Raw genomic sequence first — 14,626 nt, forward strand, 5'->3', positions numbered from 1 at the left:
ATTAGCTTAGCATGTCATTGTAATTAACAAAATGATCATTAGAGTAAATAAAAGCAACGTGAACACGCAGTTAAAGCAGCTATCTGTGTTTGAGGCCCAAATCGCACCCTAATATATATATAGTACTTTACTTTTGTCAAAAGTAGTGCACTATTTACGGAATAGGGTGGGATTTGGGACACAGTCTGTGTGTTGAAATGGGTGAGCGCTCCGGGTCGAGCAGGGGGCTTGCTGACAACACTTATTTTATGTCATTTATCAAAGCCATCTGCCATTTTCCGCTCAATTAATTTGTTATGGGAAGTGGGATCAATTAAGCCAAGCCGGTAATGGCTTTATATCCTAGTTTACGTTTTATGGCCTAATATTTTCTCTTCTCCTCTCTACCATGAAAAGAGTAGAATCAATACCCAGGCCTCTTTTGTACTCCTTTATACTCGTTTGTTTTCCGCAACCTTTCCTGGCATGAAAAACTGTCTGTAACAAGGGGTTAGTGTTGGGGTCACACAAACTGTATACACGGACAGACAGACAGACGGATGGTCAGAGGGTGAGACAGACAGACAGAGAGACAGAGAGACAGGCAGACAGAGAGACAGGCACACAGGCAGATAGAGAGACAGAGAGACAGGCAGACAGAGACAGACGGATGGTCAGACGGCAAGACAGACAGACAGAGAGACAGAGAGACAGGCACACAGGCAGACAGAGAGACAGGCACACAGGCAGACAGAGAGACAGGCACACAGGCAGACATAGAGACAGGCACACAGGCAGACATAGAGACAGGCACACAGGCAGACAGAGAGACAGGCACACAGGCAGACAGAGACAGGCACACAGGCACACAGAGAGACAGGAGGACCGACAGACAAGCAGACAGACAGACATGCAGACAGAGAGACAGGAGAACAGACAGACAAGCAGACAGGCAGACAGAGGGACAGGCAGACAGACAGGCACGAAGACAGTGAGATCCAATGGACGGAGGAGAAACAGACAATTATAACACATTTACACAAATGTACATCCGTGTTTTCATGTTTCTCTGTACTGCAGTCTCACCCTCTTTCCATCTCTCTGACCATAGAAGGAGAACTTCAGTTTCTACCAGCCTTAGAGACAGAGACAGGTTCTACCAGCCATAGAAACAGAGACAGGTTCTACCAGCCTTAGAGACAGAGACAGCTTCTACCAGCCTTAGAGACAGAGACAGGTTCTACCAGCCATAGAAACAGAGACAGATTCTACCAGCCATAGAAACAGAGACAGATTCTACCAGCCTTAGAGACAGAGACAGGTTCTACCAGCCTTAGAGACAGAGACAGATTCTACCAGCCATAGAAACAGAGCCAGATTCTACCAGCCTTAGAGACAGAGACAGGTTCTACCAGCCTTAGAGACAGAGACAGGTTCTACCAGCCATAGAAACAGAGCCATGTTCTACCAGCCATAGAAACAGAGCCAGATTCTACCAGCCTTAGAAACAGAGCCAAGTTCTACCAGCCTTAGAGACAGAGACAGGTTTTACCAGCCATAGAAACAGAGCCAGGTTCTACCAGCCATAGAAACAGAGCCAGATTCTACCAGCCTTAGAGACAGAGACAGGTTCTACCAGCCATAGAGACAGAGCCAGGTTCTACCAGCCATAGAAACAGAGCCAGATTCTACCAGCCTTAGAGACAGAGACAGGTTCTACCAGCCATAGAGACAGAGCCAGGTTCTACCAGCCATAGAGACAGAGCCAGGTTCTACCAGCCATAGAGACAGAGCCAGGTTCTACCAGCCATAGAAACAGAGCCAGGTTCTACCAGCCATAGAAACAGAGCCAGATTCTACCAGCCATAGAAACAGAGACAGGTTCTACCAGCCATAGAGACAGAGACAGGTTCTACCAGCCATAGAAACAGAGCCAGGTTCTACCAGCCATAGAAACAGAGACAGGTTCTACCAGCCATAGAAACAGAGCCAGATTCTACCAGCCTTAGAAACAGAGCCAGGTTCTACCAGCCATAGAAACAGAGCCAGATTCTACCAGCCATAGAAACAGAGCCAGATTCTACCAGCCATAGAAACAGAGCCAGATTCTACCAGCCATAGAAACAGAGCCAGATTCTACCAGCAATAGAAACAGAGCCAGGTTCTACCAGCCATAGAAACAGAGCCAGGTTCTACCAGCCATAGAAACAGAGCCAGGTTCTACCAGCCATAGAAACAGAGCCAGGTTCTACCAGCCATAGAAACAGAGCCAGGTTCTACCAGCCATAGAAACAGAGCCAGTTTCTACCAGCCTTAGAGACAGAGACAGATTCTACCAGCCATAGAAACAGAGCCAGGTTCCCTCAGCCATAGAGACAGAGACAGATTCTACCAGCCTTAGTAACAGAGCCAGGTTCTAGCAGCCTTAGAAACAGAGACAGGTTCTACCAGCCATAGAAACAGAGCCAGGTTCTACCAGCCTTAGAAACAGAGACAGGTTCTACCAGCCATAGAAACAGAGCCAGGTTCTACCAGCCATAGAAACAGAGACAGATTATACCAGCCATAGAGACAGAGACAGATTTTACCAGCCATAGAGACAGAGACAGTTTCTACCAGCCATAGAAACAGAGCCAGGTTCTACCAGCCATAGAAACAGAGCCACGTTCTACCAGCCATAGAGACAAAGACAGGTTCCCTCAGCCATAGAAACAGAGACAGGTTCTACCAGCCTTAGAGACAGAGACAGGTTCCCTCAGCCATAGAAACAGAGACAGGTTCTACCAGCCATAGAAACAGAGACAGTTTCTACCAGCCATAGAGACAGAGCCAGGTTCTACCAGCCATAGAAACAGAGACAGATTCTACCAGCCTTAGAGACAGAGCCAGGTTCTACCAGCCATAGAAACAGAGACAGATTCTACCAGCCATAGAGACAGAGACAGGTTCTACCAGCCATAGAGACAGAGACAGATTCTACCAGCCTTAGAAACAGAGACAGGTTCTACCAGCCATAGAAACAGAGACAGATTCTACCAGCCATAGAAACAGAGACAGGTTCTACCAGCCATAGAGACAGAGACAGATTCTACCAGCCATAGAAACAGAGACAGATTCTACTATCCATAGAAACAGAGACAGGTTCTACCAGCCATAGAGACAGAGACAGATTCTACCAGCCTTAGAAACAGAGACAGGTTCTACCAGCCATAGAGACAGAGACAGATTCTACCAGCCTTAGAAACAGAGACAGGTTCTACCAGCCATAGAGACAGAGACAGATTCTACCAGCCTTAGAAACAGAGACAGATTCTACCAGCCATAGAAACAGAGACAGATTCTACCAGCCTTAGAGACAGAGACAGATTCTACCAGCCATAGAGACAGAGACAGGTTCTACCAGCCATAGAGACAGAGACAGATTCTACCAGCCTTAGAAACAGAGACAGGTTCCCTCAGCCATAGAAATAGAGACAGGTTCTACCAGCCTTAGAGACAGAGACAGGTTCCCTCAGCCATAGAAACAGAGACAGGTTCTACCAGCCATAGAAACAGAGACAGGTTCTACCAGCCATAGAGACAGAGCCAGGTTCTACCAGCCATAGAAACAGAGACAGATTCTACCAGCCTTAGAGACAGAGCCAGGTTATACCAGCCATAGAAACAGAGACAGATTCTACCAGCCATAGAGACAGAGACAGGTTCTACCAGCCATAGAGACAGAGACAGATTCTACCAGCCATAGAAACAGAGACAGGTTCTACCAGCCATAGAGACAGAGACAGATTCTACCAGCCTTAGAAACAGAGACAGGTTCTACCAGCCTTAGAAACAGAGACAGGTTCTACCAGCCTTAGAAACAGAGACAGATTCTACCAGCCTTAGAAACAGAGACAGATTCTACCAGCCTTAGAGACAGAGACAGATTCTACCAGCCATAGAAACAGAGACAGGTTCTACCAGCCATAGAGACAGAGACAGATTCTACCAGCCTTAGAAACAGAGACAGGTTCTACCAGCCATAGAGACAGAGCCAGGTTCTACCAGCCATAGAAACAGAGACAGATTCTACCAGCCTTAGAGACAGAGCCAGGTTCTACCAGCCATAGAAACAGAGACAGATTCTACCAGCCATAGAAACAGAGACAGGTTCTACCAGCCATAGAGACAGAGACAGATTCTACCAGCCTTAGAAACAGAGACAGGTTCTACCAGCCATAGAAACAGAGACAGATCCTACCAGCCTTAGAAACAGAGACAGATTCTACCAGCCTTAGAAACAGAGACAGATTCTACCAGCCATAGAAACAGAGACAGGTTCTACCAGCCATAGAGACAGAGACAGATTCTACCAGCCTTAGAAACAGAGCCAGGTTCTACCAGCCATAGAAACAGAGCCAGGTTCTACCAGCCATAGAAACAGAGCCAGGTTCTACCAGCCTTAGAAACAGAGACAGGTTCTACCAGCCTTAGAAAAAGAGACAGGTTCTACCAGCCATAGAAACAGAGACAGGTTCTACCAGCCATAGAAACAGAGCCAGGTTCTACCAGCCATAGAAACAGAGCCAGGTTCTACCAGCCATAGAAACAGAGCCAGGTGCTACCAGCCATAGAAACAGAGACAGATTCTACCAGCCATAGAGACAGAGACAGGTTCCCTCTGCCTTAGAGACAGAGACATATTCTAACAGCCATAGAAACAGAGACAGATTCTACCAGCCATAGAAACAGAGACATATTCTACCAGCCATAGAGACAGAGACAGGTTCACTCAGCCTTAGAGCCAGAGGCAGGTTCTACCAGCCATAGAAACAGACAGGTTCCCTCAGCCTTAGAGACAGAGACAGGTTCCCTCAGCCTTAGAGACAGAGACAGGTTCCCTCAGCCATAGAAACAGAGACATATTCTACCAGCCATAGAGACAGAGACAGGTTCACTCAGCCTTAGAGACAGAGACAGATTCTAACAGCCATAGAAACAGAGACAGATTCTACCAGCCATAGAGACAGAGACAGATTCTACCAGCCATAGAGACAGAGACAGGTTCACTCAGCCTTAGAGACAGAGACAGATTCTACCAGCCATAGAGACAAAGACAGGTTCACTCAGCCTTAGAGACAGAGACAGATTCTAACAGCCATAGAAACAGAGACATATTCTACCAGCCATAGAGACAGAGACAGGTTCACTCAGCCTTAGAGACAGAGACAGATTCTACCAGCCATAGAAACAGACAGGTTCCCTCAGCCTTAGAGACAGAGACAGATGATATCAGCCATAGAAACAGAGCCAGATTCTACCAGCCAAAGACACAGAGACAGATTCTACCAGCCATAGAAACAGACAGGTTCCCTCAGCCTTAGAGACAGAGACAGATTCTACCAGCCATAGAGCCAGATTCTACCAGCCTTAGAGACAGAGACAGGGTCCCTCAGCCTTAGAGACAGAGACAGATTCTACCATCCATAGAAACAGAGACAGATTCTACCAGCCATAGAAACAGAGACAGATTCTACCAGCCATAGAGACAGAGACAGATTCTACCAGCCAAAGAGACAGAGACAGATTCTACCAGCCATAGAAACAGAGCCAGGTTCCCTCAGCCTTAGAGACAGAGACAGATTCTACCAGCCATAGAGCCAGATTCTACCAGCCATAGAAACAGAGACAGGGTCCCTCAGCCTTAGAGACAGAGACAGATTCTACCATCCATAGAAACAGAGACAGATTCTACCAGCCATAGAAACAGAGACAGATTCTACCAGCCATAGAGACAGAGACAGATTCTACCAGCCAAAGAGACAGAGACAGATTCTACCAGCCATAGAAACAGAGCCAGGTTCCCTCAGCCTTAGAGACAGAGACAGATTCTACCAGCCATAGAAACAGAGCCAGGTTCCCTCAGCCATAGAGACAGAGACAGATTCTACCAGCCATAGAGACAGAGACAGGTTCCCTCAGCCTTAGAGACACAGACATATTCTACCAGCCATAGAGACAGAGACAGATTCTACCAGCCATAGAGACAGAGACAGGTTCCCTCAGCCTTACAGACAGAGACAGATTCTACCAGCCATAGAGACAGAGACAGATTCTACCAGCCATAGAGACAGAGACAGATTGTACCAGCCATAGAGACAGATACATATTCTACCAGCCTTAGAGACAGAGACAGATTGTACCAGCCATAGAGCCAGATTCTACCAGCCATAGAAACAGAGACAAGTTCCCTCAGCCATAGAAACAGAGACAGGGTCCCTCAGCCTTAGAGACAGAGACAGATTCTACCAGCCATAGAGACAGAGACAGATTCTACCAGCCATAGAGACAGAGACAGATTCTACCAGCCATAGAGACAGAGACAGAATCTACCAGCCATAGAAACAGAGACAGGTTCTACCAGCCTTAGAGACAGAGACAGATTCTACCAGCCTTAGAGACAGAGACAGATTCTACCAGCCTTAGAAACAGAGACAGGTTCTACCAGCCTTAGAAACAGAGACAGATTGTACCAGCCATAGAGCCAGATTCTACCAGCCATAGAAACAGAGACAGATTCTACCAGCCATAGAAACAGAGCCAGGTTCTACCAGCCTTAGAGACAGAGACAGATTCTACCAGCCATAGAGACAGAGACAGGTTATACCAGCCATAGAGACAGAGACAGGTTCTACCAGCCAAAGAGCCAGATTCTACCAGCCAAAGAGACAGAGACAGATTCTACCAGCCATAGAAACAGAGCCAGGTTCCCTCAGCCTTAGAGACAGAGACAGATTCTACCAGCCATAGAAACAGAGCCAGGTTCCCTCAGCCATAGAGACAGAGACAGATTCTACCAGCCATAGAGACAGAGACAGGTTCCCTCAGCCTTAGAGACACAGACAGATTCTACCAGCCATAGAGACAGAGACAGATTCTACCAGCCATAGAGACAGAGACAGGTTCCCTCAGCCTTACAGACAGAGACAGATTCTACCAGCCATAGAGACAGAGACAGAATCTACCAGCCATAGAGACAGAGACAGATTGTACCAGCCATAGAGACAGAGACAGATTCTACCAGCCTTAGAGACAGAGACAGATTGTACCAGCCATAGAGCCAGATTCTACCAGCCATAGAAACAGAGACAAGTTCCCTCAGCCATAGAAACAGAGACAGGGTCCCTCAGCCTTAGAGACAGAGACAGATTCTACCAGCCATAGAGACAGAGACAGATTCTACCAGCCTTAGAGACAGAGACAGATTCTACCAGCCATAGAGACAGAGACAGATTCTACCAGCCATAGAGACAGAGACAGATTCTACCAGCCATAGAGACAGAGACAGATTCTACCAGCCTTAGAAACAGAGACAGGTTCTACCAGCCTTAGAAACAGAGACAGATTGTACCAGCCATAGAGCCAGATTCTACCAGCCATAGAAACAGAGACAGATTCTACCAGCCATAGAACCAGAGCCAGGTTCTACCAGCCTTAGAGACAGAGACAGATTCTACCAGCCATAGAGACAGAGACAGGTTCTACCAGCCATAGAGACAGAGACAGGTTCTACCAGCCAAAGAGCCAGATTCTACCAGCCTTAGAGACAGAGACAGATTGTACCAGCCATAGAGCCAGATTCTACCAGCCATAGAAACAGAGACAAGTTCCCTCAGCCATAGAAACAGAGACAGGGTCCCTCAGCCTTAGAGACAGAGACAGATTCTACCAGCCATAGAAACAGAGACAGATTCTACCAGCCATAGAAACAGAGACAGATTCTACCAGCCATAGAGACAGAGACAGATTGTACCAGCCATAGAGACAGAGACAGGTTCCCTCAGCCATAGAGACAGAGACAGATTCTACCAGCCTTAGAGACAGAGACAGATTCTACCAGCCATAGAAACAGAGCCAGGTTCTACCAGCCTTAGAGACAGAGACAGATTCTACCAGCCATAGAGACAGAGACAGATTGTACCAGCCATAGAGACAGAGACAGGTTCCCTCAGCCATAGAGACAGAGACAGATTCTACCAGCCTTAGAGACAGAGACAGATTCTACCAGCCATAGAAACAGAGCCAGGTTCCCTCAGCCATAGAGACAGAGACAGATTCTACCAGCCATGGAAACAGAGACAGGTTCCCTCAGCCTTAGAGACAGAGACAGAGACAAATTCTACCAGCCTTAGAGACATAGACAGATTCTACCAGCCATAGAGACAGAGACAGATTGTACCAGCCATAGAGACAGAGACAGGTTCCCTCAGCCTTAGAGACAGAGACAGATTCTACCAGCCATAGAGACAGAGACAGATTCTACCAGCCATAGAGACAGAGACAGGTTCCCTCAGCCATAGAGACAGAGACAGATTGTACCAGCCATAGAGACAGAGACAGATTCTACCAGCCATAGAGACAGAGACAGATTCTACCAGCCATAGAGACAGAGACAGATTCTACCAGCCATAGAGACAGAGACAGGTTCCCTCAGCCATAGAGACAGAGACAGATTGTACCAGCCATAGAGCCAGATTCTACCAGCCATAGAAACAGAGACAAGTTCCCTCAGCCATAGAAACAGAGACAGGGTCCCTCAGCCTTAGAGACAGAGACAGATTCTACCAGCCATAGAAACAGAGACAGATTCTACCAGCCATAGAAACAGAGACAGATTCTACCAGCCATAGAGACAGAGACAGATTGTACCAGCCATAGAGACAGAGACAGGTTCCCTCAGCCATAGAGACAGAGACAGATTCTACCAGCCATAGAGACAGAGACAGATTGTACCAGCCATAGAGCCAGATTCTACCAGCCATAGAAACAGAGACAAGTTCCCTCAGCCATAGAAACAGAGACAGGGTCCCTCAGCTTTAGAGACAGAGACAGATTCTACCAGCCATAGAAACAGAGACAGATTCTACCAGCCATAGAAACAGAGCCAGATTATCCCAGCCAAAGAGACAGAGACAGATTCTACCAGCCAAAGAGACAGAGACAGATTCTACCAGCCATAGAAACAGAGCCAGGTTCCCTCAGCCTTAGAGACAGAGACAGATTCTACCAGCCATGGAAACAGAGACAGGTTCCCTCAGCCTTAGAGACAGAGACAGAGACAAATTCTACCAGCCTTAGAGACACAGACAGATTCTACTAGCCATAGAGACAGAGACAGGTTCCCTCATCCATAGAGACAGAGACAGATTCTACCAGCCTTAGAGACAGAGACAGATTCTACCAGCCTTAGAGACAGAGACAGATTGTACCAGCCATAGAGACAGAGACAGGTTCCCTCAGCCTTAGAGACAGAGACAGATTCTACCAGCCATAGAGACAGAGACAGATTCTACCAGCCATAGAGACAGAGACAGGTTCCCTCAGCCTTAGAGACAGAGATAGATTCTACCAGCCATAGAGACAGAGACAGATCAGACATGACATCACTCTTTTATTTACCACCACTGGGCCCTCAGAGGCATGATCACTATGGAAGAGGGGGATGAGGAGACAACGAGGGGGATGAGGAGACAAAGTGGGGGATGAGGAGACAAAGAGGGGGATTAGGAGATGAAGAGGGGGATGAGGAGACAAAGAGGGGGATGCGGAGACGAAGAGGGGGATGAGGAGACAACGAGGGGGATGAGGAGACAAAGAGGGGAATGAGGAGACAAAGAGGGGGATTAGGAGACGAAGAGGGGGATGAGCAGACAAAGAAGGGGATGCGGAGACGAAGAGGGGGATGAGGAGACAAAGAGGGGGATGAGGAGACAGAGGGGGATGAGGAGACAAAGAGGGGGATGCGGAGACGAATAGGGGGATGAGGAGACGAAGAGGTGGATGAGGAGAAGAAGAGGTGGATGAGGAGATGAAGAGGGGGAAAGGAGATGAAGAGGGGAATGAGGAGATGAAGAGGGGGAGGAGGAGATGAAGAGGGGGAGATGAAGAGGGGAAGGAAGGAGAAGAAGAGGGGGAGATAAAGAGGAGGAGGAGGAGATGAAGAGAGGGAGATGAAGAGGGGGAGGAGGAGATGAAGAGAGGAGATGAAGAGGGGGAGGAGGAGATGAAGAGAGGGAGATGAAGAGGGGGAGGAGGATATGAAGAGGGGAAGGAGGAGATGAAGAGGGGAAGGAGGAGATGAAGAGGGGGAGGAGGAGATGAAGAGGGGAAGGAGGAGATGAAGAGGTGGAGGAGGAGATAAAGAGGGGGAGGAGGGGATAAAGAGGGGGAGGAGGTGATGAAGAAGGGAAGGAGTAGATGAAGAGGGGGAGGAGGAGATGAAGAGGGGGAGGAGGAGATGAAGAGGGGGAGGAGGAGATGAAGAGGGGAAGGAGGAGATGAAGAGGGGGAGGAGGAGATAAAGAGGGGGAGGAGGGGATAAAGAGGGGGAGGAGGTGATGAAGAGGGGGATGAGGAGATGAAGAGGGGGAGGAGGAGATGAAGAGGGGGAGGAGGAGATGAAGAGAGGGAGATGAAGAGGGGGAGGAGGATGTGAAGAGGGGAAGGAGGAGATGAAGAGGGGGAGGAGGAGATGAAGAGGGGGAGGAGGCTGTGAAGAGGGGAAGGAGGAGATGAAGAGGGGGAGGAGGAGATGAAGAGGGGAAGGAGGAGATGAAGAGGGGGAGGAGAATGTGAAGAGGGGAAGGAGGAGATGAAGAGGGGGAGGAGGAGATGAAGAGGGGGAGGAGGAGATGAAGAGGGGGAGGAGGATGTGAAGAGGGGAAGGAGGAGATGAAGAGGGGGAGGAGGAGATGAAGAGGGGGAGGAGGTATGAAGAGGGGGATGAAGAAAGGAAAGAGATTCATATATATAAAAGCTGTGTGTTCTCTATATAGAGAGTGTTAAGTTGCTCCAGTGCTCCTCCCGTCACCACATGTAAAAACTCTGGGCTCTGACTACCAGCAGGCATTGGGGCTTAGTGACAAAGACGGAGCAGGTCATCTGTCAGACACATGCCCCTGAGTGTGTATGTACAGAAGGACTGTGTGTGTGTGTGTGTGTGTGTGTGTGTGTCTCTGCATGTGCGTGTCTATAAGTGTGTGTTTGTGACAGAGACCCTCCGGGGCTGACAGTTAGACAGGCGGAACACCATTAGTTCAGACGCCTACACTCATCGCTCAGCCTGCTCCTCCCAAGGGGCCGAGGAGGAGTCAGGAGGTTGTCATAGTGACTGTTCCTCCTGGGTACACAACTCACAACACTTCCAGACCAGGAGCCCTGGGGGGCGGAGCTCCAATGGCCTCTGACCTATCACATCCTGTCAAGGTCTTGTGGATGGGCTTTAGGGGAATGAGGGGAAGAAGAGGGGATGTTCCATATTGTAAATTTAGCTGATCCTCTATTAGCTTCATGGTGTCCTACCAGAAGCAGAGTGACTTCCAGGGCCGAGCCGCTTGGCTTTGGTTGGTCATCAGGATATGTGTGATGTGAGGGTAAAGACACACTGTAATACACAAGAGAGTGGAACACTGTTTCCTGATACTATGTCAGCTGGCTTAATGGAACTCTGTCTGTGTCCTGATACTATGTCAGCTGGCTTAATGGAACTCTGTCTCCTGATACTATGTCAGATGGCTTAATGGAACTCTGTCTGTCTCCTAATACTACGTCAGCTGGCTTAATGGAACTCTGTCTGTTTCCTGATACTATGTCAGCTGGCTTAATGGAACTCTGTCTGTGTCCTGATACTATGTCAGCTGGCTTAACGGAACACTGTTTCCTGATACTACATCAGCTGGCTTAATGGAACTCTGTCTGTTTCCTGATACTATGTCAGATGGCTTAATGGAACTCTGTCTGTTTCCTGATACTACGTCAGCTGGCTTAATGGAACTCTGTCTGTGTCCTGATACTATGTCAGCTGGCTTAATGGAACACTGTTTCCTGATACTATGTCAGCTGGCTTAATGGAACACTGTTTCCTGATACTATGTCAGCTGGCTTAATGGAACACTGTTTCCTGATACTATGTCAGCTGGCTTAATGGAACACTGTCTCCTGATACTACGTCAGCTGGCTTAATGGAACACTGTCTCCTGATACTATGTCAGCTGGCTTAATGGAACACTGTCTGTCTCCTGATACTATGTCAGCTGGCTTAGTGGAACACTGTTTCCTGATACTATGTCAGCTGGCTTAATGGAACTCTGTCTCCTGATACTATGTCAGCTGGCTTAATGGAACACTGTTTCCTGATACTATGTCAGCTGGCTTAATGGAACTCTGTCTCCTGATACTATGTCAGCTGGCTTAATGGAACTCTGTCTGTGTCCTGATACTACGTCAGATGGCTTAATGGAACTCTGTCTCCTGATACTATGTCAGCTGGCTTAATGGAACACTGTTTCCTGATACTATGTCAGCTGGCTTAATGGAACACTGTGTCCTGATACTACGTCAGCTGGCTTAATGGAACTCTGTCTGTGTCCTGATACTACGTCAGATGGCTTAATGGAACTCTGTCTCCTGATACTATGTCAGCTGGCTTAATGGAACTCTGTCTGTCTCCTGATACTATGTCAGCCGTTCTTAATGGAACTCTGTCTCCTGATACTATGTCAGATGGCTTAATGGAACTCTGTCTGTCTCCTAATACTACGTCAGCTGGCTTAATGGAACTCTGTCTGTTTCCTGATACTATGTCAGATGGCTTAATGGAACTCTGTCTGTGTCCTGATACTATGTCAGCTGGCTTAATGGAACTCTGTCTGTGTCCTGATACTATGTCAGCTGGCTTAATAGAACTCTGTCTGTCTCCTGATACTATGTCAGCTGGCTTAATGGAACTCTGTCTGTCTCCTAATACTACGTCAGCTGGCTTAATGGAACTCTGTCTGTTTCCTGATACTATGTCAGCTGGCTTAATGGAACTCTGTCTGTCTCCTGATACTATGTCAGCTGGCTTAATGGAACTCTGCCTGTTTCCTGATACTATGTCAGCTGGCTTAATGGAACTCTGTCTGTCTCCTGATACTATGTCAGCTGGCTTAATGGAACTCTGTCTGTGTCCTGATAATACGTCAGCTGGCTTTATGGCTAACTCAAGACTTTGGACTCCTCTCTTGTGTGTGTTTGTGTGTGTTTGTGTGTGTGTGTGTGTGTGTGTGTGTGTGTGTGTGTGAGTGTGTTTGTGTGTGTGCATCCCTGTTTTGCATTAATGATGTAAACATCCTCCCAAACCTGTTGACAGACACACACTCATTAAGAACCTCGTGTTCAAACCTTTGGCCTGAGGTGCTCTGTGTACATCAGGCTCACGAGGTGCCACTGTGACGGAGGTTGAGGTGGTACGGTGATGGTCGAGAATACCTTATTCATTCCAATCAGGTGATGTTCAAACCAATAGCCAATATCATCAGCCACTGCTGGGTTTAGCCATGGTGATGATCTCCACGTGTTGGGTCCCAGACCCACTCATAACACCACCACACCACCTTACTACCCCACACAAACCGCCTCCAAAATGGCTAAATGTTTCCTATGTAACGCCGGGCTCTGGTCAAAAGTAGTTCACTGTATAGGGAATAGGTTACCATTTGGAACGCAGCTGCCATCACTCTAACCCATTCATCATATCCATCACAGTGAACTCAGGGCTTAATGGGGAGTCAATCAATAACTCTTAGGGGTTATACTGAACCAAGAGGACTGTGCTGAGTCCTGAAACTATTACTAATGGGCCCCAGACATCCCGTCTCCAACACGCCACACATCACTGTCTGTCAGGCCACAACCCTTAAGTGCCATTGTCACCAGAGGCCGCAGACGCATTGGTCATCCTCTGGTGACAGTCGTGTCCGAGTTCTTCCCAGACCCTCTCAGTCAGGACACGTATGGTGCAAAGGAGGCTGGTGGGCGTTAACTTGGAGGATAGGCAGATTGTAATGGTTGAAATATAATAAATGGAAATGAATCAAACCAATGGAAACCAGCGTTTGGATGTATTTAATACTGTCCCATTAGTTCCACTGTGGTGATGACAATGAGCCTATCCTCCTATCTCTCCACCCACCAGCCTCCTCTGGGCCACAACCGTGTTTTCACACTTGGTCCCTTCCAGACAAATCTTTTGCTTCAATTCACTTGAATTCCGTTGTCTAGTTCCCTTTTTTAGGGCAATGTGAACGCAAAGCTCCCCAGGTTCACTTGTCATTATTCCCGCACCTCACACTAGACTACTGTTATAACCCCTCACACTAGACTACTGTTATAACCCCTCACACTAGACTACTGTTATAACCCCTCATACTAGACTACTGTTATAACCCCTCCCACTAGACTACTGTTATAACCCCTCACACTAGACTACTGTTATAACCCCTCATACTAGACTACTGCTACAACCCCTCACACTAGACTACTGTTATAACCCCTCATACTAGACTACTGCTATAACCCCTCACACTAGACTACTGTTATAACCCCTCCCACTAGACTACTGTTATAACCCCTCACACTAGACTACTGTTATAACCCCTCATACTAGACTACTGCTATAACCCCTCACACTAGACTACTGCTATAACCCCTCACACTAGACTACTGCAACACCGTTTCCCCTGCTATAACCCCTCACACTAGACTACTGTTATAACCCCTCACACTAGACTACTGCAACACCGTTTCCCCTGCTATAACCCCTCACACTAGACTACTGTTATAACCCCTC

The sequence above is a fragment of the Oncorhynchus nerka genome, linkage group LG2 (assembly GCF_034236695.1).
Source record: "Oncorhynchus nerka isolate Pitt River linkage group LG2, Oner_Uvic_2.0, whole genome shotgun sequence".
Classification (NCBI taxonomy): domain Eukaryota; kingdom Metazoa; phylum Chordata; class Actinopteri; order Salmoniformes; family Salmonidae; genus Oncorhynchus; species Oncorhynchus nerka.